The sequence below is a fragment of the Panthera tigris genome, chromosome E1 (assembly GCF_018350195.1).
Source record: "Panthera tigris isolate Pti1 chromosome E1, P.tigris_Pti1_mat1.1, whole genome shotgun sequence".
NCBI lineage: Eukaryota > Metazoa > Chordata > Mammalia > Carnivora > Felidae > Panthera > Panthera tigris.
In genome coordinates, this window is record NC_056673.1 from 53,905,832 (window position 1) to 53,932,896 (window position 27,065).

A 27,065-nucleotide genomic window follows, 5' to 3' on the forward strand; every position below is an offset into this window, starting at 1 on the left:
AACTGCGAGAGAAGACACTTCTGTTGGACTCTCCCCGTTGGTGGCAATTTGGTAGGGTGGTCACAGGAGACAAATACAGACGTCACATGAAAGAGGAGTTTGGTTAGTTTTGTGTGGTGTCAGGGACCGAATGAGGGTCCATGGTGGGATTTACAGAGGTCATAGTTCAGACGGATACGAACAACTTTCCAAGGATGAGGGCCGTCCAGGGATGACGTGGCTGCCTCGGGCACACCATGGGATCCACCACCTGTTGGGAATCTACTGGACGGGAATCCTGCTTTGCACAGGGAGGCTGGGCTAGATCCAGGGGGGGTTTACCCCCCCCTTCTCCCCCGAAGGACACCTGGTGAACCGATCGACCTGCAGGACACATTTCCGTGGGCATCTCGGGAATGCGTGCAGGTCACAAGTGTGATTCTCTCACCCGGGAAAGCAAATCAGAACACAAGTACGTGCAGGTGACATCACAACAGGAATAACCTTGATTGCGCTTTAATTTCCCTTTTAAAAAAAAACGCAGTTTTTTTTTTTTTTTTTGCAGATGTCAATACTGTAACTATGATTAATAATAATCTAGGGGCACCTGGGTGGCTCCACAGGTTAAGCGTCCGACTTCCGCTCAGGTCATGATCTCGCGGTTTGTGAGTTCGAGCCCCACATCGGGCTCTGGGCTGACGGCTCAGAGCCTGAAGCTGCTTCGGATTCTCTGTTTCCCTCTCTCTCTCTGCCCCTCCCCTGCTCGCACTCTGTCTCTCTCTGTCTCTTAAAAATTAATAAACGTTAAAAAATTTAAAAAAAAATCTACATGCAGGTAGCTCGCATTTCCTGGGGACGCGTCGCTGAGATCTGACACAGTGGCGGGAAACGAGTCTCCTAGATGACGCAGGGCGGTGCTTCTCAAGTGCCAGGTGCGTGGTTACCTGGCATCTGCCTCCAACGCAGGTTCCGACTCGGCGGGTCTGGCGGGGGGCGGGGTGCTCGGAGCCTGGAGCCTGTTTTGGATTCTGTGTCTCCCTCTCTCTGACCCTCCCTGTTCATGCTCTCTCTCTCCCTGTCTCAAAAATAAAATTAAAAAAAAACTGCCTGGGCTCTCGTCCTGCCTGGGCTTCAAGGATCGATGGGAAGATACTGAAGGAGCCCTGTGGTTTACATTGTGGGGCTCACCCTGCGTGCCAAGCTCCTCTCTAGTTTTCCCTAAGACCCTCTGTACGATTCCAGTGCCCGCCGTGCAGGGGAGAAAGTCAGGCACAGAGGAGTTGGAGGCGGGCCCAAGCTTGCACAGCTTGGAGCCGAACCAGCTCCTGGACTCCGGACCCTGTGCTCATTATACTAGCCAACCCTCCTCACCCTGGATCCTCAGCCCCTTGGCATGGGGTCCTGTCCTCACAGCCATGCCCTTGCCGCCTGGGCCTACGAGTGATGAGGAACTCCAGGTATGGTCAGGGGGTCCCCGGACGGGGCCTCCTCTCCCGGCCGTGCCCTCTCCCTGCTCTGATTGACCCCACACTTTTACTAAGAGCCCTGCTACTCCAGCAGCAGGGTGATTAGACCTCGGCTCTTCTCCGGCTTTTATCTCAGCAGGGGCTGCGCGGCGCTGGCCCGGGAGGAGGGGAAAATGTGCCACTGTCATCCAAGGGCCCTCCAGCCATGCCTGGGTGGAGGGGAAGACTCCCGCCCAGGGAAGGAGAGTTCGGGCCCCGGGGGTGGGGGTGGGGGAGGACGGGGCAGCGGGTTCTGGGTAGCAGGGCTGCCTGAATCCACACCCCGGCGTCGTGGGCTGCTCGGCAGACGACGGCCACTGATTTCCGCATCATTTACGGTCAAAACCAACAACCCGTGCCTCTCTGCAGACTTTCGCCTCCAAGCCCGTTCTCAAATATCCTGTCCCCTTTCCAAGCCCCTCACCCTCCCTGCTGCACGCTGCTGTTGGGCCCAGCTTGGAAAACAGGAGGCAGAAACAGAGCACGGCTCCTGGTGCTCTGGGAAGGGGTAGGTTCCCGGGCGTGGCAGGGGCCTGGCATGGGGTTCACGCCCGTGAGTGGCCGGGTCTCTGTGCTCAGGGATAACCTCCTCACAGGGACTCTGGGGAGGGACGGCCCGTCCTGAGGCCACTGGCAGGTGGATGGTTCTCCGGCCGGGGCTCAGGCCGCCGATGCTGTCCCCTGTCACGCTGCCGGACAGACGGCATCTGGCGGGGTCCTTGGTCCCTCCTTGGTCCCCACAGAGAACCGGGCAGTCGCTGCGCCCCTGGAAAAGCAGGACAGACTCTAAGAGAAGCCAATAAGCCAGTCGGGAGCCCAGGCCGTCCTGGTGCCTGTGCAGCCCAGGCTCCCACCTTGCGAGGCGCGAGCGGCCGGGCTGCTGGGAAGGAGCGGTGTGTTCCAATTACCCGCTCCTGGGCGACAGGCCGCATCCAGAAATTAAAGGAATCAAACCACACGGTCCCTCCCCCGAGATCCAGAACCACTGGGTGAGGACGATCACGGTACAAGGTAGCGGTGGGGAAGCCCGCTTTCTCCCTCCCTCGCTGGGGGCGGGTCGCCCACGTCTCGCGCCTTGTCAGGCTCCTCTCGCTCCTGTGCCTTTCTGCTGGCGCAGCTGGGCGGCGGACGACAGAGCACCTCTCCCCCCACCCGCCTCCCACCCCGCCCCACGGCCCTTCCTGGTCAGGAGGCTTCCTCTGCTGCCTTCTGCCCCTTGTCTCCGTCTCCTTGACTCTGTCTCTCTCTGTCTCTCTGTCTCCCTGGCTCTCTGTCTGTGTCTCCCTGTCTCTCTCCCTGTCTCCCTGCTCTCTGTCTCTCTCTCCCTGTCTCCCTGTCTCTTTGTCCCTGTCTCCCGTCTCTGTCTGTGTCTCTCTCTGTCTCTCTCCCTGTCTCCCTGCTGTCTGCCTCTGTCTCCCCGTCTCTCTCCCTAATTCCCTGTCTCTCTGTCTCTGTCTCCCCATCTCTCTGCCTGTCTCCCTGCTCTGTCTCTGTCTCCCTATCTCTCTCCCTGTCTCCCTGCTCTCTGTCTCTGTCTCTCTGTCTCTCTCCCTGTCTCCCTGCTCTCTGTCTCTGCCTCCCTGTCTCTCTCCCTGTCTCCCTGTCTCTCTGTCTCTGTCTCTCTCCCTGTCTCTCTGTCTCTTTCTCCCTGTCTCTCTGTCTCTCTCCCTGTCTCTCTGTCTCTGTCTCCCTGTCTCCCTGCTCTCTGCTTCTGTCTCCCTGTCTCTCTCCCTATCTCCCTGTCTCTCTGTCTCTGTCTCCCCATCTCTCTGCCTCTGTCTCCCAGTATCTCTCCCTGTTTCTCTCTGTCTCCCTGTCTCCCTGCTCTCTGCCTCTGTCTCCCTGTCTCTCTCCCTGTCTCCCTGTCTCTCTGTCTCTGTTTCCCTGTCTCTCTGTCTCTGTCTCCCCATCTCTCTGCCTCTGTCTCCCTGTGTCTCTCCCTATCTCTCTGTCTGTGTCTCCCTGTCTCCCTGCTCTCTGCTTCTGTCTCCCTGTATCTCTCCCTGTCTCCCTGTCTCTCTGTCTCTGTCTCCCTGTCTCTCTGCTCTCTGCCTCTGTCTCCCTGTCTCTCTCCCTGTCTCCCTGTCTCTCTGCCTCTGTCTCCCTATCTCTCTCCCTGTCTCCCTGCTCTCTGCCTCTGTCTCCCTGTCTCTCTGTCTCTGTCTCCCTGTCTCCCCCATCTCTCCCTCTCAGCCTTTGCTTCCATTCCCAGTTTTTTCTCCTGCCTTCTTCACTTTGTTCTGATCCCTCAGGTCTCCTGTTTTCCTTCCTGTTCAAATACCCATCAGATCTCAAGGAAAAGGGAGCCACTGTGGGCCCACACCCCGCTGAGATGATCTTTAAAATAATAACAGCAACAGTTATGACCCGATCTTGAGCGTTCACGCCTTGCGAGTCTGTGTGGAGTGCTTCTCTTGCATTGGCTTATCAGTCCTCACGGATGTTAGCAGATAAGGAAACTGAGGCTCGGTGGCCCCAGGGCTGGTCTCTGGGTCACGGTCACGGGCTGGTAAGGTCCGTAAGGAATACTCTGAGCTCGGCCCATTGGCTGCAGCCCGCTGTGGCCTGGGGCAGGGGGAGGAAGATACGGCTGGGAAGCAGTGTCTGAAAGCTGGACGGACAGAAGAGAAGACCGACAGACATCAGTGGGAGGGGGGAGGGCCCGGCCCCCCTTGGGACTCTGGTGCACGCCCACCTGACCTGGAGAATTTCTCCCCCGGAGGGACCCTGCCTTTGTCAGCTCAGGCTCAGGTAACAAGGTACCATGGACGGGGCTTGGACCACATGCGTTAATTTCCCAGTTCTGGGAGCTGGAAGTCCCAGATCAGGGTGCCGGCTGGTGGGTTTTATTCTGAGGCCTCTCCTCGTGGTCTGCAGGCAGCCACCCCCTCGCTGCGTGCACACGTGACCTCTTCTTTGTGCAGCCATGGGGAAGAGGGGCGCAGAGAGAGATCTGGTATCTCTTCTCAGAAGGGCACGAATCCTGTCGTGGGGGCTGGACCCTCATGACCTCATCTCACCTAGTTACATCTCGAAGGTCCCATCTCCAAATACCATCATGTTGGGGGGTAGGGCGACAACATGAATTTGTGGGGACAAAGTTTATTCCACAACCGACGATCATCGGTTTATTCCACACCCGATCAGGGAATGCCGCGTCCTGCGGGCACATCAGAAACTCCTGACCCAAACTTCCAACATACAGGGAGGGCGGCAGCTCTCAGAGGTCATGTGACGTGCCCAGGTTCACCTGGCAGGATGGACCAGAGCTGGGCTCCACCATCCTCCACCCTAGTGGTCTTTGGGCACCCTCCTCGGCACCCTCAGAATCTGCAGGACCTTTGCCCAAACCCTAGCCTCTTCAGGAGGAGTCCTGTAAAATCCTTTCCGTGATGGTCGCGTATCTGAGAGTAAGAGGACAGCTACCGGGAGGGGTCTGGTGGCGGTGGGCACGGGCCTTGACAACGGCTGGGGGATAGGACTTGTGATTTCAGCTGGAGGGTTTGTGCGCGCCACCTCCTGGGGACCGTGCCTGGGGGTGGGGAGTAGGGGTGCGGAAGGCAGACGGCGGGGGCTGCGACACCCACCCGTTCGGGCCTCCCGCCTCCCATCTCTTCCCGGCTCCACTTGCAACCGAGCATCAGGGCTTCCGAAGCGGCCGTCAGAGCAAGGCCGGCACAGCCTGCACCAGCTCGTGTGGAGTGTCTCCATTACCATAATAACGAACCACTTAATAACTGACTTCCCCACTAATTCTAATTGAAACACGTAATGATATTTCCGGGCGGAGAGCGGCAGGCGCGGGTCTGGGCAGACATCTCCAGGGGCCACCCTGGCTTCACGTGGCGAGAACCGTGGGACCTCCTCGGGCGTCCTGTTGGAATAGACCGAGGCAAGAGACAGCCGCTCTTGTATCGCTGCCAGGAACCACAGCTGATGATAAAAGCCATTAAAGTTCAGCTGGGAATAGAAAACTATTTATGTTAAATGTCACAGATTAAGCCGCAGAACGGGCCTTGGGTAGGGAGCAGAGGGTGAGGTGAGAAACACTGGTCACTCTGCCCGCCTCCTTGGGGACCTTCCAAAGGGTGGGTGGCCTGGAGAGGTGGCCGGTGGGCAGCCGGCAGGGGTGGCTCTTAGTCACCAGGCTGCCTTCTGCCCCCCCCTCCCCCGGGGGAAGCAGGTGGGTGTCGGCAGCCACAGGTGATTGGCCGGGCTGGCCGCGTGTCGAGGTTGCTAGGCGACCCGAGTGCCACGTTCCGGGAGAGAAGACCGTGCTGGCCTGTGTCACATCATCACAGAGGCTGAGGTCCCGGAGCGGCTACAGGAAGGGACCCAGCTTCGCTCTCTTCCCGGGTGTCATCCTGGGTGTGGTGGGTGGGCTTGACCACACCTGAAGTCTTATCGGCAGACCGCAGGAGGTCACACAGAGAACCACACGCTCCCTTCGCCACCGAGTCGGGGATGTCGGGAGTTTGAAGGACCCAGGAGGCCCTGGTGGGTGGGACTGCCTGAGTGTGGCACTCTCGGGACGGGCTTTGGGGCTCAGAGGCACATGGGCCGGGTCCTAAAGAGAACCAGGCACCTCTGTAATTTCCCAGGTGCTCCTCAACCGGGTGAAAATATCCCCTAGAAGGTAATTAGCTTGCTAAGGCCCCACTGAAAAAATGACCACAAGTCTTGCTTACCTACCTGGGGATCGTCCATGTTGCAGGTTGAGGCCGAGGCTTAATTTTTAGGTATTTCAGGCACCCCCCTATCCCAGCCTCTGGACTGCCCGGCCATTCTATCAGTTGCCGTGCATGTAGGGGATGCAAACACATTTTAATATTGCTGTAAACAGACGTAATTAGGTTGGTAAATCTAGTGGAGAAACACACACACACACACACACACACACACACACACACATGAAATAAATAAATAAGTTACCACCCCAAACCCTACCCCACTATTTTAGGTAACAGGAGGGTGGGCTGCTGGTTGGCGTATCCACGGCTCTCGTTTGTCGGGATTGACTGCATCATTGGAAAGGTGCTCGAGGAAATGCTGTAGCCCCCACCCCACCCCTGTGGCGGGGAAAGATTCGCACCAGCCACCTGGTGCCCCAGGAAGGGACTCTCCCTCACTCCCTATGTACAGTTAGGCTGCAGAGCGACCCGGCTGGAAGTGATTTGGCCCAGATGGACCCAGAGGAGTACAGGAGGGATCAGAGAGACCCTAGGAGGCCCTAAGTGTCCAGAAAGGTGGCGCTAGATCAAGGCGGTCAGGTGGGTGGGATGGCAGGATGACGGGGGGGTGGGAGGTGCGGGTGGGGCTCTGGTAGACAGCAAGAGTTAGATTCAATCCCGGCATCTGCAGGTATGGATTGGCAAGTGTTCTGAACCAGCCCAGTGCTCAGCTTAGGAAGACCCTTATCCTTGCTTCCAGAAGCTCGCCGTGCACGGATGGGGAAGATCAATGTGTCCCCAGGTATTCATGCTATGTTAGAACAATGGCCGGGAGAGAGGCACGTACAGGCACTCAAAGCACCGCGGGTGGGACCAAACGTCCCGGGAGGACGAGGAGGGTAGACAGTGCTTCACAAGGACAGGGGACAGCATCTGGACTGGGCCTTCAGTTGTCAAAGGAGGGAGCTGGTGCCATAGGGCTGGGCCCAGAGCGGGGATGGGGGGATGTCTGGAGACGGGGGTTGGGGCCAGATGGTGAAGGGCCTGGAACACTGTGCTTAAGAAGTTAATTGAAAATTAATTCTGAAGGCGCGAGAGAGCCATTCTCTGTTGCTGAGCCGGAGAATGCGAGGTCTTGGCCTGGGTTTTAGAAAGAATGCTCTGGAAGGTACAGGGAGGATGTGCTGGACACAGCGGTTCCCAGCCTTGAGTGCCTCAGGATCGCCTGGGGGCTTGTTGAAATGCTGCCCTCTCCTCCCGCCTCCTCCCCCCAGGTCTCTCATTCAGCAGGTCTGGAGAATTTGCAGGCCTAAGGACTCCCGGGTGCTCCTGATCCTGCTCATCCCAGAACCACCCTTTGAGAACTGCTGGGTCAGAGGGAGGAGGGGCTGGAAGCAAGGAGACCAGCTGGAAAGAAAGGATAATAGGGGTGCCTGGGTGGCTCACTGGGTTGAGCATCTGACTTCAGCTCAGGCCATGATCTCGCAGCGTGTGGGTTCAAGCCCCGCATCGGGCTCTGTGCTGACAGTTTGGAGCCTGGAGCCTGCTTCAGATTCTGTGTCTCCCTCTCTCTCTCTCTCTGCTCTTCCCCTGCTCTCTCTCTCTCTGTCTCTCAAAAATAAATAAAAACATTTTAAAAAAAATGATAATACAATGAAAAGTGATGAGGGGACGGGACGGGGGGACCCCTCATGTGGGCAGGGAGGAGAGGCACAGGGCCCAGCTGTGGGGAGCAGAGGCAGAAGCCGTATATGACTTGGGATTTGCCGAAGCAGCAGGGACCGACAGAGGCAAAGAAGTTCCGGGCAGGGAAACCGGGGATGGGATAAGAGGCAAGGCTTAGATTCCCAGGAACGAGGCCAGAAGCCAGATGTTGGGGCTCCCCTGTCCTTAGTTAAGGCCTCAGGTCTGGGAGACGGCTGCAGCTGCAGACGGGCCTGAATTCCAAGGCCAGGAGCACGCGAGGACACCGAGTCAAGCCGATCAGGCCTAGAAACACCACAGGTGGAGAAAATCGATTCACCGGGTGTGGTGATGTGCCAACCCAGTTAGGGCGCCCTGTTGCTGGCATCTGATTTGCAGCCTGGGGCCTCAGAGCGTCAAAATGGACAGCCTTGACCCAGGACCAGAGCCCCGGTGACACGGCCCTGCTGGGACCCGGCTGCAAAGCCCCAAGGCCCCCAAGCCCGGGCGCTCGCCTGACCACCCGCAGGAGGGAGGCATCCTCTGGGAAAGGCGGAGAACCCACTCAGGGCAAGGCAACAGGCTTTCACCTACTCTGGAGCAGCCCAGGGGGAGGCAAGGGGGCTGCAGGGGGTAGGAGGTGAGCGAGCAGAGCTCACGAAGACGTGGCCATGAGTTATCAGCTATGAAGACCCAAACAGACGTCTTCATCACTTCCCTGGTGCTTCCTCCCACTGTGGCCGAGGCCATGACCCTGGATCTGACTCTTCTTCCCTCCCCCTTCACTACCTCCTTGCATCTGACCCACTCAGCAGTTCTTTTAACGTGCACAAGATATTTTACCGTGATGGAAGGGAAGCTGGTGTCTGAACTGTGCGCCACTTACAGTTCAGGTCATTCATTCATTCATTCATTTATCTAATTTGAGAGAGAGAGAACGTGGCAGAGAGAGAGGGAGAGAGAGAATCCCAAGCAGGCTCTGCGCCGTCAGCATAGAGCCCAACGTGGGGGCTTGATTTCACATACCAAGTAATCATGACCTGAGCTGAAATCAAGAGGCGGATGCTTAACCGACTGAGCCCCCCAGGCGCCCCACACCCACTTACAGTTTACACGTCCTTCAGCTCACGCCGGGTGGACTCCCCGGCCGACAGGTGTCGGTGTGTATATGCACGCACACTGCTCTGTGCCAGGGACTCTGCCCGTCTCAGTCCCAGCTCTGGCGCTCCCGGTTAAAACCGTTCTCCCAGAAACATCCCAAGTGCAGAGCAGTGCAGTGGCTTCTCTGGGGTCACCTGCAAAGTCTCCATCCTGTGCACCCATCATTCCTGGGCATTTGTCCCCACCCCTCCCCACCCCCCAGGATCCCAGGTCCTGAATTATTCTTGCTTTCAAACTGACCCCGGGACCCTCCTGCTCATTGCCGCCATTAGGGTTTCGTCCCCTCCCCGCGGCCCCAGGTTGCCACATCTGCCCCAGCCAGCCCTTACACGGCATGCATTGTCTCTCCTGGCACCAACATTAGCGGGGACATCTGGGCTCTAAAGCCCAATGACATCTCACTCACTGCTCCTTTCAGACCGAGATTTCTCTCCAGTGCACAACGACTGTAGAGAAGGCTATTTGGGTCGCAGGGCCAATGGGGAGTGTCTCTGGCTGGGTGTCCTTGTCTAGAGGAGACTTGGAGGGCGGGAGGCAGCCTAGGGAAAGGGGAGGGAATTAACTGAGTGCAGGAGGAAGTGGGCATCATAAGGAGCAGGTCAAGTGCTTGCTCTCCCGTGCCCCCTGTGGGCAGCCTGGGGGGGGGGTCAGTCTTTCCCTGGTAGGACAGCATCTACCGCAGGGTCGGCAGGCTGTGCGGGACGGTAAGGCCAGGGCGGCTTTTAGGGAGTGGCAGTCAGCTCACCAGGCCAGCTCATGCCTCTCCCTGTGGTGGCTGGGAGACCAGAGACACTGCAGACCTGTGGAGCCCATCCCGTGGCTTTCCACTCGCTTCTCCTTGAAACTTCAGAAGAGCTCATTGGACTCCCAGAAGCACAATCAGAAGGGAAGATAAGACAATGACAAGTCTAAGGGGAAGAAGGGACAGAAATCCTAAAGCCTTCCTGCAGGGACTCTCCCGAAGGCCAAAACACTAAGACCAAAACTTTATTACCACTCCTGGATGCCGACACCTGCTGAGCGCTTACGGCCAAACACAGCTTCACGCGCGTGGCCCCATTTATTGTCACCATGACCCTGAGAGGAAGGAATGATTAATATGATCAATTTGGAGATGAGAAAATGGAAACTCAGAGAGTTCGTTGCCTGGCCCAAGATCACGGAGCAAGGACTCGAGACCGGGACTGCTTCCCTCCTCCAATCCCCCCCACCCCCAGCACCAAAGCCCATATTTGCAACGATGCCAGCCTAGCAGCTGTGTGCAGCATTGCCCAGAGCTCCCCGGGCTGCCGTCAGTGCTCCCCACCCTCTTGTACCAAGAACCACCTAAGCCAGCTGCCCCAGCCAAGTCCCCAGCAGTCAGCCTTACACGGGAGGTCAGTAAACTGGCCCACGGGCCAGATCGGCCCCGCCACCTGCTTCCATGAAGGGATGCTAGAACATCTCCATGCCAGTACATTTACGTGTTGTCCAGGCCTGCTCGATGCTCCAAGGCATGACCCGGGCGGGGCAACATAGGCCACGTGACCACATGGTGATGCCTGCGATATTCGCTACCTGCCCCTATACAGAAAAGTCCGTTGGCTCCTGGCCTTTGGTAAAACCACAAGGCCGTCCGCATCCAGCAGAGCCCAGCTGAGAAGGTGCCGGGGTGATGGATGGGCAGGTGGAAGTTTGAATATGTGCACAGAGGGCTCCAGACTGCGTCGGTGACGTCCTTGGAGAGAGAGGGGTGGGTGTTGAGGGGCCGCGGTCTCCTTTCTGGGGAAGCTGGGTTTCAGAGGCTTTCACAGAGTGGCACGGGGGCCGCTTGCGGGGGCTGCTGAAATTTGGGTAATTTTCCCCTAATTAAGCAATTATCTCGGATCTAGCTGCTCCCATCTCCAGGAACTTTTCCAGGGAGGGTGCGGAGGAGGGGGACGGAGGGGTAGTGTTTGGCAAGCCCCAGATAGAGAAACAGCCCAGTGGTGAGTTTCTCTGCCGAGCCCGGCTGGGGGGTGGAGCGGCCCTCGAAGGCGTGCTTGAAAGTGACGTACCTGGTCCCCAAAGCCAACGTCCCCGGAACCAAACACACACCTAGCGACTAACTCATACCAGGAGATCGGGGCCCTCGTGGGGAACGGAGAGCCGGATTCAGACAGCGGTTGGCAGGGACATTTCTTTGCAAAACGGGGTTTATGGACTGTTGCCATCCCCCCTTCCAATGGGGTATTTGATTGGACCCTCACCCATCTTTCCACGGAAGCCAAGAAGTCAGAGCCTTCCCTGTTTTCCAGGTGGAGACGTCGTTAGAGACTACAGACCCTGCCCCGAGCTGGCAGGTGGCGGCATCGAGGCTAGGTCCCCCTGGGGGCAGGAGCAGGTGCAAGCGAGATGGGGGTGGTGCAGGGGCTGCCTCGGGGAGGGGGAGACTCTTGTGTCCTCGGGGTGGCCGCGGGCCCTGTGCCTGCTGGCCCAGCCTCTGCTGGCTGGGGCCTGCCCCACCATGGAAACACCCTCGGCATCCCTTCTGGTGTCTACTCTCTGAGCCACAGTTGAGAGGTTGGCTGGAAAGTTTGGGTAGGAGGGTGCAGGACGGGACCCACGGCTGCTTCTCACGGGAACCTGTGGCTGGAGGGACAGCTGAGGACCACAGGGGGCGCCCTGCCTGGCTGGTGAAGGCCCAGGGAGCCCAGGACAGAGAGCACGAGGCTGGGGTACCCAGAGCCTCCTGAGGCCTCTGCCTCGCTGGGGTTCCAGCCGGCCCCGAGGGCCGCGGATGATCAAGGCTGATAAAAGTTACACCGTATTTATTTATTCTCCAGAAGTGCAGAGGGCCCTGAATAAAAGGAAAGGCCAAAGCATGTAGAGACCATAAAAAGAGAGTTTAGTTTTTATGCAGTGGGAACCCGGGGAATTAATTCCCGACTGACAGAGGTCGCACGACAGGAGTTGAGTTTTAAACAGGCCCAGTGAGGAGCCTGGGGAGGCAGGGAAGAGGCGGCTGGGTGAGGAGGCCGGGGTGGAGGACGGCGGAGGGAGGGGGGGGCGGCTCAGAGCACAGAGGACATGGACGCTAGAAACCCATTTCGAAGCACACCTGCAAGAAGGCTTTAAATGCCAGTAACTCGGTGCTGATCTCTTTCAGGACGCATTTATTGGGCACCTACTGTGTGTCGGGGCCCAGCCCGATGTCCTGGGGATTATAGCGATGGGTAAACTGGGGTTCTCTTTGTCTTTTGGGGGAACCAGGAGCCATATCAGCTGTGGACCTGACATAGCTGGGGCCGTGACGGGGGCCTTCGGCACCGCAGAAGGAACAGGGACAGGAAACCAGACCCCATTCCCTCTGCTGTAAACTCTGCCGTCCTGGGCAACATGGTAATTTCTCTCTGCCTCAGTTTCCTCGTATAGAAATTAGGAGTAATCAGAGCAGCTGTTTCCTAAGATCGTCCTGAGGCTTCATATTAATAGACGTGGCCTGGCACGTAGTGCTTTCTGTCAGGGCACGTCCTGATAAATAGTCTGAGTTTTGGGAAAAGTGCTAGGATGGCCCGGAGTGATTCATTCATTGAATGTGGTCTGGGAAAGCTTCATGGAGGAGGTGACTTTTGACTTAGATTTTTTTTTTTAATTTTTTTTTAATGTTTATTTATTTTTGAGACAGAGAGAGACAGAGCATGAACGGGGGAGGGTCAGAGAGAGAGGGAGACACAGAATCCGAAGCAGGCTCCAGGCTCCGAGCTGTCAGCACAGAGCCCGACGCGGGGCTCGAACTCACGGACCGCGAGATCATGACCTGAGCCGAAGTCGGACGCTTAACCGACTTAGCCACCCAGGCGCCCCTTGACTTAGATTTTTTAAAGGATGAGTAAGACCCACATGGGTGGAGAAGAGGAGCAAAACTTCTCGGCAGGGGTCTCCGGGTGAGAAAATCGTGGGTGTGTGACAGCAGGTCTAGCAAGGGCCGCCTGGTGCGGGAGGCTTAGTGTCCTGGGGGTGTCTTGGCCAACTTTAGGAGCCCCCCCCTTGAATATATAAGGCTGAGATCAGGGTGCTGGATCGTGGGCAGGCAGAGGCTGCATATGGGGAGAAAGCCAGTCAAGACTATTTTGCTGAGCCGCCCTGTCCCCTGGGAACACTGAATGTGGGGGATATTTTAGATAAAGGCATCAGTAGTCCCAAATTTTCCAGCAACCACATTGAGAAAGTTAAAGAAAAAAAAAAAAAGTGAGGTTGCTTTCAATAGCACATGTTACTCAACCCCCAAATGCAAAATATTATCATTTCAACATATAATAACTATAAAGGAATTATTCATGAGCTATTTTGCATTCTCGCCTTTCTACCGAGCGATCGAAGCCTGGTGCGTAATTTACACTTACGGCACATCTCCGGCCCAGAGTCAAGTGTCCAACAGCCACATGTGGCTTCTGGCTACCACACGGGACAGCACTGGAACAGAAGCCCACGCGGTGACACTTCACTCTCTGATCCGGAGAGAGTCCCCCTTCCCCCGGCCTCCGCGGTCTGTTTCTCCAAACACATCCATTGGAGACCATGGCCAAGGGCTTCTTGGCTGGTCACGTTGTGTCTTATGGTGTTGGTCTGTGCAGATGGCTTTAGTTGCTGACCAGGGAGGGAGCCAGCTTGCTGTTGCCGGAGGCCACTGCAGGCAGGGGGAGGGGGAGGGCTCCCTGCAGAAGCGGGTCCCCAAGTGCCCCTAACACCCCTGTCCTTCTCACCTCCAGTACCAAGGCAATGGTTCTGCGATGAGCTGAGGTGTCACTGGCACAGAGTAAGGACACAAGGAGGGCTCCAGCTGGGGGAGAGGCAGCTGGAAGCGGGAGCCCGGAGAGGAGAGGGCTTGTGTGACTGCCCATCACGTATTCGAAGATACACAGAGCCGGAGCCCCTTCCCCAACACACCCCCAACGCCGTATCACCCACGCACATGGGAACGGGACCATGGAATCAACCGATTCGCTTCGTACTAACACGCCAGGCGCTGTGTTTTATGTGCAGGAGCCCGTGGAAGCCTCAGACAACCCTCGAGATAGGTCCTTTCATTATCTCCATTTTAAAGATGAGGAAGCAGAGGCACAGAGAAGTCACGCGGCTTGTCCAAAGTCACACAGCCAGTCGGTGGGGCAGCCGGCGTTGGGAGCGGGCTCCATCGAGGTGCCAGCCGTTCCCCACGGCCCTCGTAGCTGACGAGTCTGTTGTCACCTGAAAGTACATCACGAAGAGGGGAGACGCCAGTGGGAAGGGAGACGGAAAGTTGGGAGGCTGTTTGGTAACTGGCGACAAGGAAGGGAGGCTGCCGTCTGGCACCAGCCCGCAGCCGTCCCCAGATGGTGGAGATCCTCACCAACCGCCGGGCTGGGCTGGAACAGGATGGGGCGCAGACAGGCTCCGTGAGGAGGGTCTCGTGCTTCACCCGAGAGGCAACGCCAAGGGAAGGGAAGCCTGTGACCTCACCGGTTGGGCCAATGGCCAATGACATCACCAGGAGGGCGAGGAGCCAGGCCCATCAAGCTATTTATGGAACAGGCTGGCGGCCAGACTCAGCAGCTCCTGAGCTGTTTCAGATGTGGTTGGGACAAAGCCTCCAGCTGCCCGCCCGCACCGGGCAGGCCGATGAGGAAGGAAGAAGGCCGACGCGGTGGGAGGGCCCCTCGGAGCCTCCCCGACGGCTGGGGCACAGATCACCGGGCCACCTCGTTTCTTCTTCTCAGGGTCCGCCCGTCCATCTGTCCCCTCGCTCTGGGAGAGCCTGGTCCTTGCAGCCCTCCCTCAGGGTCACTCTTCAGAACTCAGGGACCAGAGGGGCCTCGAAAGGATACCCCGGGGGTTTTGCAAGATCTGTGTTTGTGCACGTGAGGGTGTGGGCCCGCGGGCTGTCGTATGTGCTTCACTATCAAGGGGAGATTCACCTTCTCTTCCTCGTATGCGGTGCCCCGAGTGATCGTGTGTGTGGATAAACGTGTGAGGGCCTGGATGTGTGTTTGCACATCGTGTGTGTGTGTGTGTGTGTGTGTGTGTGTGTGCGTGCACGCGTGCACGAGAGAGGGAGAAGAAAAGAGACTGCATGAGAGCGAGCAGCCAGCTGACAGGGAGACAGGAGTCACTGGGGGAGAGAAATCACTGTAGGAAGTTGGGAAATATAATTTCAGTGGAAGATACAGAGGCACTTATAGAAGCTTCAGCAGAACTAGACAAACCTTTCAATCCATTTATCAAAAATGCCTGCAGCCCTGCCGCCCGAGGAGGTGCAAGAAGAATAAAATATTGAACAGAGCCGGCGATTGTGGGGCTGGAGAAGCCCAATAAATAAGGGGTTACTGTGATGTTCGCACTCACTCCGCTGGGTTGGCTCCAGGCGCAGTCCCGGGCCCGAGTGCCTGCATCTCTGGGCTTTTGACCTCCTCGCGGGAGGAGGCCAGGGGTCGTGGAGCCCGGAGTCGCCAAGCTCCGTGCAGACAAGCTTTGGTATGCTGGCGGCATGGGGACCCTGCGTCTGGAGTCTCTTGAATTTGCAACCTGCCCTCCTTCCCTTTAAAGTTTATTTATTTATTTTGAAATAGAGACGGCGTGAGTGGGGGAGGGGCAGAGAGGGGGGGGGGGAGAGAGAGAGAGAGAGAGAGAGAGAGAGAGAGAGAATCCCAAGCAGGCTCTGCACTGTCAGCGTAGAGCCCGACTCGAGGCTTGAACTCACAAAACCGTGAGATCATGACCTGAGCTGAAACCAAGAGTCGGATGCTTAACTGACCGAGCCACCCAGGTGCCCCTGCCCTCCTTCCCTTTAAAATCTCCAGTGAGGGAACCAGACATGTTACTCCGGTGGAGCTGGTGGTCATGGGCCATGATGGAGTAGCGTGGGGGGGGGGGGAGAGGGAGCCAGGTAGTGACCGAGGGGGCTCCCAACCCAGACCCCAGGCCATGCCGTCTACTGAGACCTGCCCACCCAATTCCAACTTGGGCCCTTTGAGTGGTGGGGGGCGGGGGGATAGGCATCATGTCACATCCCCTTTTCACACAACCCCCCTCCTCAATGCCAGAAAAGAAAGTATCTCCACATAGTCATTTGCAAACACCCCTAAACTCGAGCCCACAAAACAGAATGTCTCCACTGATTCGTTCACCTCCAATTCCACAAGGGCAGTGGGCACCACTTCCCCCTCCTCACCACACACACACACACACACACACACACTCCAGGGAACAGCCCTCATCATTTCCTTCCCTGCCCCCCCCCCCCCGTCACTGGGATAACCTGAACCGTTGAATCCTGATGCCAAGCACCAAAAGGGCAGGGGACAGGGCTCCTTGGGGACACCACCCCTCACGGCGGCTGCGGGAGGCCGTCCTCTGAGCCCTGCCAGCTGAGCTGGGGCCTGGGAAAGGTGCGGCTGAGTGGCTCTCTGGGTTGCCAGGCTAAACACTTGGAATTCAGGAAACAGGATTAGCCCTCAGCGGGAGCCGGAGGGATGAAGGTTAATGAGGAAGGTGGGGAGGCGCAGGCTGGCTTTTCCCAGGGACAGAGAAGGGGGGCCTCTCGGCTCTGTGGGAGCAGACTGCGGTCACGTGGTCCACCCTCTGGCTTTTGGAAAGCCAGCAGATGGGAACCCCACTTTTTCTAAATGTTCTTGGAAAGCAAATGTCTTATCCACAATGTGCTCTCCAGCTGCCTGCATCACCTGCCTCCTGGCGGCCCCTGCCCTTACTTTCTGTTCCCCAAAGAGCCTGGATCTGCTGTTCCAGATCTCGTGGGGCCGGCCAGGAGGTTGTCAGCTGCTCTGAGTGCCTAACCCTGCCTGCCCCCACCCCCCCCCCATCTCTGTTTTCTTGTGCATCCCGGGAACTGCAGGAGTCCATTCTAGGACTCAGACAGGATACAGTGTCCTTGAAGTCATTATGCTCAGGCCACCTGGTAAAGGCACCAGATGGGCAGGGGCCAGCAGCTGGGGGCGGCCTTCTATCTCTCGCTCCAAGGGCACCCTTCTGCTTTGAAAGGATGGCCGTGGAGCAGCAGAGAGAACTTCCCATCAGCCATCAGTCCGCAATTGGAGGAACAGCTGCATCCAGGGACAGGGATGGAAATGAGCAGGGATGCAGGGGGGTGGGGGGCAGGGCTCTGGTTCTGTTCCTGTTTCCTCACACTGTCTGTGAGCCTGCACAGAGCCATTCTAGACCATCGCCCCCACCCCCGCCGGGAGCCCACCCCCTCTCCTTCTTTCTGTCCAGCCCTGTTTCCAGGCTGGACCGTCTCATCCCCCTCTTTCCTCTGCCTCTGGAAATCTTTAGGGAGCAGAAACCATCACTTTCCCGGGGGTGCTGGGGTGTGGCCCCACAGGACCAGAAACCAGGCAAGGCACCGTGCCAGGCTGAGCCCTGGTCCCCAGCCCACAATCTGCTTCCCAGCTGCCTGCATTAACGTCTCCTTTCAAGACACATCTGGGCTCAGCCAGGCTCACGTTGCGGGTGAGGGAAGGGTGCCATTTCTCTGGCTCCCAGGAGGACCTTTCCCCACTCTCTTACTCTTCTCACGACCTTCCTTAAGGACATGTATTCAAGCGAGGGTGGGGACGACAATGCGGACGGCGAGGTGGCTGGGTGCTTACTCTGTGCCAGGCACCTGTTCAGCTCTTCTCTTATCTCTTTTCATGCGCACGGCCGTTCGTGGAGTAGGTATTTCTACCCCGGTTTTTCATACGGGGAAACTGAGGCTGAGAAAGGCTGTGTGTTTGCCAATGTCCACAGGGAGCAAGCGACAGATCCCGGACCCCCGCCCTGCAAGGGACTTCCCTTGGTTTAAGGCAGAGAAAATGAAAAACCGGCCTGAGCGATATAGCGCTTCTCCCAGAGCAGACAGGCCAGAGGAAGCAGGTCAGATAGCTCTTCCCGTCTGGCCGGGGATTCGTTTGGTTTTTGCACTGAAATCCCGGTGTCTGCGAGCCTGCTCAGTCCCAGGCGAGCTGAGACGTGGGTCTCCCTAGATGTGGTGCACAAAGAGGAAGGTATGGGATGGGTACACCTTGGAGGCCCACCTGCTACGGGGGTTTCCAAGTCCATGGACACGATAAGATCCAGCCCGCTCGTCTGTGGCTCTGAGGTTCGCCAGTTTGATCCCCCTCTTTCTCCACCAGAGACGTTGCATAGCCGTGCTCCTGCGGTCCCTCGCCCTGCCCACGCTCGTCGGCGAGAATGCCCCAAACCCCTGATAACTGCCACGCCTGACCCTGGCCTGGACCCCACCTGAATCTGATTTCCCTGTAGACGGGAGACAAAAAGAGGCTGATGGTTTTCTCAGCCTCTTGTACCCCAACAACCTCCACCCTCCCTAAGTCAGGTCAGGGCGGGGTCCCGGAGGGAGCCGGGCGCATGGACAGGCAGAACCAGGGTCCCACGCCGCACCAAGGCAGGGCGTGTGCTGCCGGGGGCTGGGAGAGGTGAGGGGCGAGGAGAAGGGAAGGAGGAGAAAGACAAAACTCCCAACAAAGAAAAAAAAAAGTTCAATCAGATTTGTAAAGGGCACAATTTACAAATCCGTCACATATTTTACTAGGCTGGGATTTACGGATTAGCCTGTAATACTTAGGCGGCTTTTTGTAATAAAACCCTGAGCCCAGGCAGCCTTGGGGAAGTGAGGAGGAGGAAGGGGCCTTCTCTCTATCTGCCTTTCATTTTCCCAGCATTTTTTGATCTAGGCAGCCCCATTAATCTGTGCTTTATCTGCCTATGGAGAAGGATTGAGCTCTTTATTGGATTTTTGTCAAGAATAAATGATTTAGTTTGGGATATTGTGGAAACGATTTTTGTGGTATTACACCATCTAATAAATGAAACAGCAGGGATCAATTCCTTTCTTGCAATGTGTTCAACAGGCACGGTGAAATATGCCCCACAATTATTTGGTATTGCACTCTATAGATATTTATAACCGCGCGTGACTGCGAGTGTACAGGTCTGCCCAGATGTGGGCACCTGTCTGGGAGAATGCGATCCATCAGTTCTAAGGCAGGAGACTTGGGGCGAGTGTGACGGGCGGGTCAGAAATGCAGATCAAGTTCACCTTAGCAGACTGGCCTGAGTATTGGAGAGAAGGAACCGGGCTCGGGAGTGAAGGGTGAGGTTAGGGGGTTGTATTTACCAAGGCCCTTGGCTGGAGCGCTTTTCCCCCGAGGAACGGGAAGCTAACAGGGCGGGACATCATTGCCACAGCAGTCCCTGCAAATGCCCAGTGCGTGGGGACATCATGCAGAGAACCCAGGTCCCCCCATCCCTCCCTGCCCTAGGCACCCTAGCCCATGGCCACTGCCCTCTCTCCTGGCATACGGCTTCCAGGGAAGATGTCTGGAAATACTGAGATGGGAGCTGGCTTTCTGCCCAGGTAGGCTCGTAAGGTTTATATCCCTGAAGGCCCACAAATATTTATTGAGAGCCTATTACATGCCAGTGCATAGCACAGGCCCGGCACAAAGCAAACCACATATAGACATTTGTTCACAGATTGACTGATAAACAAAAAGCTTTCGAGATGCTCCCCCTTCCCCCCTAACACACACTGTCCTCACGGGCAGGAACAGGGAAGAGCCAGAGATTAGGAGCCGGATCCAGCCGAGACCTGGGAAACTGCTTCTCCGGCCTCCACCCAGCCCCTACTGCAGGGGAAGAAGACAATTCCTGCTCCAGGAGGAAGCCAGGCAGGGATGGCCCCGGACAACACGTGCCGGGCCCCACTGAGGTTCCTCTGTCAGAGGTGGTTGCTCACCCAGGGCTGGCCCTCCGGACGCGGGCACCTCGACTCGAATTGTCAACAGTGGTCCCTTGAGGCTGCCGGAGTTGTAAGCCCCGTCGAGGAAAGCGCCACACCTCACATCTCACCAGCGTATGCTTCGTGTGCTGCATTTGGGACACGGGGAGGCGTTAAGCAAATACCATCGAGGGACCCACCGGAAGGAATGGTTATCATTGGTAGCGGGGCCCTTTGACCCCAGCGTTTCACGCACTGACAAAAGCAATGGTTGAGGACCGCTGTCTTTCGTCCGTTCAGGCTGCTGTAACAAAGTGCCACAGACCTGGCGGCTCAGGAACTACAGACACGTGTCCCTCACGGTTCTGGAGCCTGGAAATCTGGAGCATGGTCGGGTGAGCACCCTTTCCTGAGTCCCAGGCGGCTCCTTGCGTGCTCATGCAGTAGAAGGGGGCTGGGAGCTCTCCAAGGGCTTTTATAAGGACGCTATGGCATTCATGAGGCTCCCCCCTCATGACCTAATCATCTCCAAAGGCCCCCCCCCATCCTAATACTGTCACCTTGGGGGTTAGAGTTCAACGTAAGAATTTGGGGGAGGGGGGACACATTCAGACTGTGGCAATCGCGGATTTCACAGTGCGCATGGAAAGTTTCCTTTCTAGACTCATTTGGGTAACCGCAGCCAGGGAGGGGGGCTACGCGGGGCGGGCCGGGCGAGGCCTTCCTCTGAGCCCCCGTGTTGCTCGATTGCCCACAGTCTGAACTGGGCCCCCGCTCCTGCTCAGAGGCCGCCGTCACTAGGTCCTTGTTCGCTGTTACGCGCTCAAGGAGCGTCCGATCCGTGTGTACTCCTCTCCTTCGGGGATTAATTTCCTGGACAGGCTCTGCCTCCCCGCCGTATGTTCTGGAAACGTTGGCAGTGACAGTGAGACCCTACAGCTCTCTGTCTCTCTACCCTGAGAGTCCTATTTTTGTCCTATTTTGGCCTGGCTTCCCTGGCTGTGTTTTCGCTGCCACCGTCTGAATCTTCAGAGCTTGGTGGGGATGGGAGGGGGGTTTTAAGTGTCTTTGGCGCAAAGAGGCTCTTCTTCTTGGGAGATGGCTCCTCGTTCCCGCCCCCTTGCAAAGAAATAGGATGCCCCGATGGTTCCCGGGTAACCAATTAAAAATCTGTGACGGTTCCCGCCCCATCTCCCGACAGTAGCAGCTGAGAGGCTTGACGGTGGGAACAATTTGCGTTCGGTCACACGGAGGCTTCACGGGCAGAGGCCAGATGTGGCCCACGCGTGGAGGCTGGGTCGAGGTTGGGGTCCTACGGCGGCCGCTGGCTCACCTCCCGCCCCGGGCGCAGTTAAGGAGGCGATTCCTTCCAGCTCCTGATGCTGACTTTCATGATGCCAACTTGAGTGTTGGCCTTGAGCCCTCTGGGTTCTCTGGTGCCCCCCCTGGATGTGCTCGGGGGCCTGCCGCTGAGCTGGATGTGGAAAGCGCCAAGCTTATTTCCACCACCCGCTCCTCTGAGAGCCTCCCCCCTTGGCTGTGACACCTCCATAGCAGACAGTTATTATTAACCCGACTTGTTATGCTCAGGCTTCATCCTCACGGGGAACTGCCACACTTGTGGGAAAGAAAAAACACCACCCCCACCCCCGGCATCTTGGCAGAGTGCAAGGCCTTTCTTCCGGTGAGCTCCTCGGGCCGCGGCTCTGAGCCACCGCGGATGCTTCCCTCTCCCCCCACGTTTCGCATCCCACGCCTCAGATAATCCTGTCGGCCCCGCTTCACGTTTTCCAGGGCCCCACCGCTCTCCCTCTGTGTCCCCACGGCTGCCCCTCTAGCTGGGCCACCACCATCCCTGGCCGGTCTTCCTGTCCCGCCCCTGCCCCTGGTGGCCCACTCTTACCAGCCAGAGAAAGCCTCCCAGTGCTCAAAACCCCGCGGAGCACCCCCCCCCCCACCCTTTCCACGGAGGGAGAAAGGGCCTCTAGGCCCCGGGCATGTGGCCTGAGTGACCCCCACCCCCTGCTCATCCCTGCCAGTCACACTGGCTGCCTTGCCAATGTGGCCGAAAAAACCCAGGTTGGCTTCTGCCACAGGGCCTTTGTGTTGGCCACGCCTTTTCCTTTTCCCACAAAGACTTGCGTGGCTGACTCCTTACTGCCTTAAAGTTGGCCCTTGAACATCAGGCAGCATCACGCAGGGGGTGAGAACACAGACTGGAGCTGGGCTGCCCGGGCTCAAGTCCCTTTTCTGCCACTTGCTGGCCGTCTGATGCTGTAAATGGTACTTTGCCTCTCTGCACGCCGGTTGTCTCATCTGCATAATGGGGACAATATGGGCATTTGCTCGTAAGGTTATATTAAGGATTAAATGACTTAATATTTATAATGTACTTAGAGCCTGACAAGGAGCACGTGTGAAATAAGAGATTACTGAGTTCGGGGCGTCGGGCTGGCTCAGTCGGTTAAGCGTCTGACTCTTGGTTTGGGCTCAGGTCATGCTCTCACGATCTGTGAGGTGGATGCCTGAGTCAACTCCGTGCTGAGCGTGGAGCCCGCTTGGGATTCTCTGTCTCCCTCTCTCTCTGCCTCTCCCCTGCTTGTGTGCACTCTCTCTCTCAAAATAAATAAACTTAAAAGAAAAGAGAGATTATTAAACTATAAACAAATGAGGCAGACCCTGAGCACATGGGGTTGGCCCCTCGGCCCCACCCGCACCCTCCCGATCTCCCTCCTTTGCTGCATTTTTGCTTTTATTCTTTGCATGTATCACCTCTGATGTGCTACAGGATTTACTTATTTCTGAGGTGGGTTCTTTTTGTTAAGTTTGCTTGCGTATTTCGAGAAAGAGAGAGAAAGCATGCGTGCACAAGCAGGGGAGGGACAGAGAGAGGGGGAGAGAGGGAACTCCGAGCAGATTCCTTGCTGTCCGTGCAGAGCCCAACGCGGGGCTCGATCTTACGAACTGTGAGATCATGACCTGAGCCCAAATCAAGAGTTGGGCGCTTAGTGACTGAGCCACCCAGGCGCCCTCTCTGAGGTGTTTTACTCAGTGCCTCCCCCAACCAGAATTGCTGGAACGTCAGCCCTAAGAGGGCAGAAGTCTTGGCTCTTCTCAGTGACATACAGGGCCTGGCAGGAGTAGGTATTCAGCTGGTACCCTTCGCCCCACGGCATCACCGTTCTGCTCCCTTTTTTAAAGAAATAACATGTTTTTCTGATTATATAAGTAGAAAAGCTCCCACTGGGGGAGGCCAGGCATGGTGGGGACACCAAAGGGAACAAAAGGCAAGTAAGTAGCCGGAATTCTGGGTCTTGGGATGGGTTCCCCCAAAAGCTGGCCCTGAGATAAGGCGCTTGAATCCCCTCTACAGCCACCACCACCTCAATGGCTGAAACACGACACAGACCTTTCATCGCTTTGGAGATCAGGTGTCCAAAATGGGGCTAAAATCAAGGTGTCCACAGGAGGGCGTGCCTATCGGAGCCTCCAGGGAAGAATCCACTCCCTGCTTCTTCCAGCTTCTGGGGGCCTTGCGGTGTTCCTGCTCATGGCCCCTTCAGGCCTCCGACCTCTGCTTCCTGTATCACACTCTCCTCTCACTCTGGGCCTCCCTCTGAGAAGAGAAAATATGATCTCCTTTGACCTTAATTATCTACCTAAAGGCCCGTATCTCCAAAAGCAGTCACAGTGGGGATTAGGGCTTCAATGTACGTATCTGGGGGGGACACAAGTCAGTCCATAACAGGGACTCCCCTGGGGGACTTGGTATAAAAATACAAAGGCCCAGGCTTCCGGCTACTTGCCTGGGTGCCCAGGCTCTGTCTCCCCTCCGAAGGTTCAGGAGCAAGGAGGGTGGGGTTGGTCGAGGGTTTCCAGGGTCACTCATTCTCTGGCCTGTGTGTACCTTGCTTCCTCAACCAGAAAAAATAGCCCCGGAGCGGATGGTTCAGGCGCGTGCAGGACTGCGGCGCCCGGAGCTGAGAGCCGAGGAGAAAAGGCAGGTTCAACGCTCTACACTGAACGTGAATTGCCTGTGTGTTCAGGGAAAAAAAGAAAAGCGTTTTTATTTTTTATTTTATTTTTAAATTTTTTTAATGTTTATTTATTTTTGACACAGGGAGAGAGAGAGAGAGAGAGAGAGAGAGAGAGAGAGAGACAGAGCATGAGTGAGGGAGGGGCAGAGAGAGAGGGAAACAGAGAACCCGAAGCAGGCTCCAGGCTCCGAGCCGTCAGCACAGAGCCGGAGGCGGGGCTCGAACTCACAGACTGTGAGATCATGACCTGAGCTGAAGTCGGACACTCAACTGACTGAGCCACCCAGGCGCCCAAGAAAAGCATTTTTAATATGAAAAGCAGGGGCGCCTGGGTGGCTCAGTCGGTTAAGCGTCCGACTTCAGCTCAGGTCACGATCTCGCGGTCCATGAGTTCGAGCCCCGCGTCGGGCTCTGGGCTGATGGCTCAGAGCCTGGAGCCTGCTTCCGATTCTGTGTGTCTCCCTCTCTCTCTGCCCCTCCCCCATTCATGCTATGTCTCTCTCTGTCTCAAAAATAAATAAACGTTAAAAAAAAAATTTAATATGAAAAGCAGCCTGGTGTCCCCACAAAGAATCTGAATAATAACATGTATATGTATAATTTTATCTCATTACTTTCCTTTAAGTGCTAAAATTCACATGCATACACACACATATCTGTATAGGTTTATATATAATACATGCAATATCTATACACATATCTGTACAGATACACCATGTGTATGCATATAAGCACGGGTGTCAAGATGGCCTACATATACATTATACATACAGCTCTGGAGACTCTATACCAAGGGATTAAGAATGGTTATGGCAGGGAACAACTTTCATTTCTATATAATTTGAATTTAGTTTTTTGCATAATTAGAATTTATTTCTACATGGAGGATGGTTTATTTTGTACTTTCAAAATGTTTTGAAATAAGGAAACATTGAAAACCAGACAGGATAGGGGCGCCTGGGTGGCTCAGTCGGTGAAGCGTCCGACTTCGGCTCAGGTCATGATCTCACGGTTCGTGAGTTCGAGCCCCGCGTCGGGCTCTGTGCAGACAGATCAGAGCCTGGAGCCTGCTTCAGATTCTGTGTGTGTCTCTCTCTCTGCCCCTCCCCTGCTTGTGCTCTCTCTCTCTCTGTCTCTTTCTCAAAAATAAATGTTAAAATATTAAAAAAAAAAACTAGATGGGATAAAGGCACATTGCCAGGAATGTGGACAATCCAGACATGTGTAGAAGGAAACACGACATATATTTCTTTCCTGTCTCAACATATATTATATGGCTTATGCTCAATATGCAATTCCAAGTCCTATTTTTTCTTACTGAATATTGTATTGTGAGCATTTTCCAGGTCATTAAATATTCTTTGCATATATAGGTTTTAAATGGCTGTGTAATATTCCTTCGTGGATGTATCATAAATTATTTATCCGCCCCCCCATCAATTCCCCTCCTCACTCTCCTCATCGTCCATTAATACCTTCACCACTTGAATGAGAAATGGTGGCTCTCACAGTCCCCAGTCGATGAATGTATATCTAGAACATTTCAGAGCATATCAAAGTTGCTACTTCATTAATATAAAGAGGGCACAGACCAAAGCAAATCAATATCTCCATGACGTGTCCTCGGAGGAGCAGAAGCCCTTATCACTGTGACCTGCCCTGGGCCATCCATATCATCTCGCTTGGGTCTTATGCATCCTCCGCCGACTTCCTTTTCCTGGCAGGTGCCCTGAACAGAGCCAACTGATCTATCAGCTCATGAAAAAATAAATTTGGGATAAAAATAAGGTTGGTATATGAGCTTAATAGTTTCCCAAAATAGACTTCCCTAGGCCTTGCTGTCTGTCCCTTTGTGTGCGAACGCACCATTTTGCCTACCAAAGACAGTTTGTGGGTTAGATCGGAAATGTCGGGAGCCCTGGAAGAGAAGAGAGAAGGGGGGTGGTTCATCGTTTTACCAGGACCTCTAAGCAAAATACTGATGCCTCCTGGTGGACGAGGAAGGGAGGGGCCGGGGAGGCTGGGGACGAGCACGTCCAGGGACAGATCTCCCCTGCAGCATGGCATTTTACATCCAGTTGGCCACTATGACGATGTGCTTCTGGGCCGCAGGAAGAGAGCTGACCTATTCTGGTTTGTATCAATACGATAATAAACGTAATCTTAAAATAGCCTCCCTGCCTTTAGAATAAAACCTTTTGCATCGCATGGAATCTGGGAGAAGAGGTTAATTGAAGGTTGACTCACAATCTTAGTTTTGCAAAAAAAGAGGGTTAAGTAGAACCATTTCACAGCAGCTATTACCTGGAAGCCTCGGCCCCCGCACTGCGTTAAGCTGCTTCAGGAGGCCTGAACCCTGTCCCCTGCTCAGTCCAGGGACTCGGGAAGCGAGACGCTGGGTCCTACCCTCAGGGAGTTGGAATCTGCAAATGCGTCAGGACAAAGGAACCTTGAGACAATCCAGTCCAGTGTTTTAGAGACTCCTGGTTCAGCATTCTCTCCTTCCCTGTGCAAGGATGACGATATTATCAATGGCGGGACCCACTGGACTTTAGAATCTGACTGGGTGTGACTCCAAAAGTGCAGAGAAAGCCGGCCATTGTTCCAGGCACTGTGTGCACATTGTTCTGGGGCCACGTGCACAGAGCTGAATGAGACCGTTTGCTCATGGGGGTTTTGGCCTAGAAGGACAACAGATGTGGAAGTCAATAATTACGGGGCAAGGGGGCAAGCATCCTCGTGGTCACTCACTCGTTCACCCAGCAACGGCTGTCTGCCGTGCTCCAAGCACCGTGCCGCGTTTGGGATTCCACGTGTCAGGACAGATAACGGCCCTTGTGCCCATGGACCTTATGGTCTAGCGGGCCGCATAGAGTACGAGCAAATCACAACACAATATACCTTTGATTTGCACTTGTGATAAAGGCTATGATCAAAGTACGAGAAGCCATGGGAGTATAATACTGAATTTAGGCACTTAGATAATTCCCCCAAACAGGCTTTCCTAGGACGCCTTGTCTGCCCTCTCCTCCGTCTGTGCTCAACTCGCCTACTCCGCGCTCCGACCCTTGACCTCTCGGATTCCAAGGGTCCTGTCTGCTGCGATGGCTGGAAGCCACTGCACGGCCAAGCAGGCCCTGAGCGCATCTGCCCACGTGTGGCTTCCACATCTGGGGCATCAGAATAAGACAGCGGTCAGTGCGAGGAAAGAGGCTCTGGGCTGGGAACTGAAAGCCGGACACCGGTCCTTGATCCAGCTGTTACGGGACACAGCTTGCTCCCTCCTCCTCCAGCA

At 55.9% G+C, this 27,065-nt stretch overlaps 1 long non-coding RNA gene across 1 annotated transcript; it reads left to right on the forward strand.

Moving 5' to 3' along the window:
* The first annotated feature begins 5,836 nt into the window (after nucleotides 1-5,836).
* LOC122233748 lies at nucleotides 5,837-7,577 on the forward strand. The gene is made up of 3 exons (XR_006211440.1): nucleotides 5,837-5,981; nucleotides 6,846-6,956; nucleotides 7,429-7,577. It is a non-coding gene; the product is annotated as an uncharacterized LOC122233748 (long non-coding RNA).
* The last annotated feature ends 19,488 nt before the right edge of the window (nucleotides 7,578-27,065 follow it).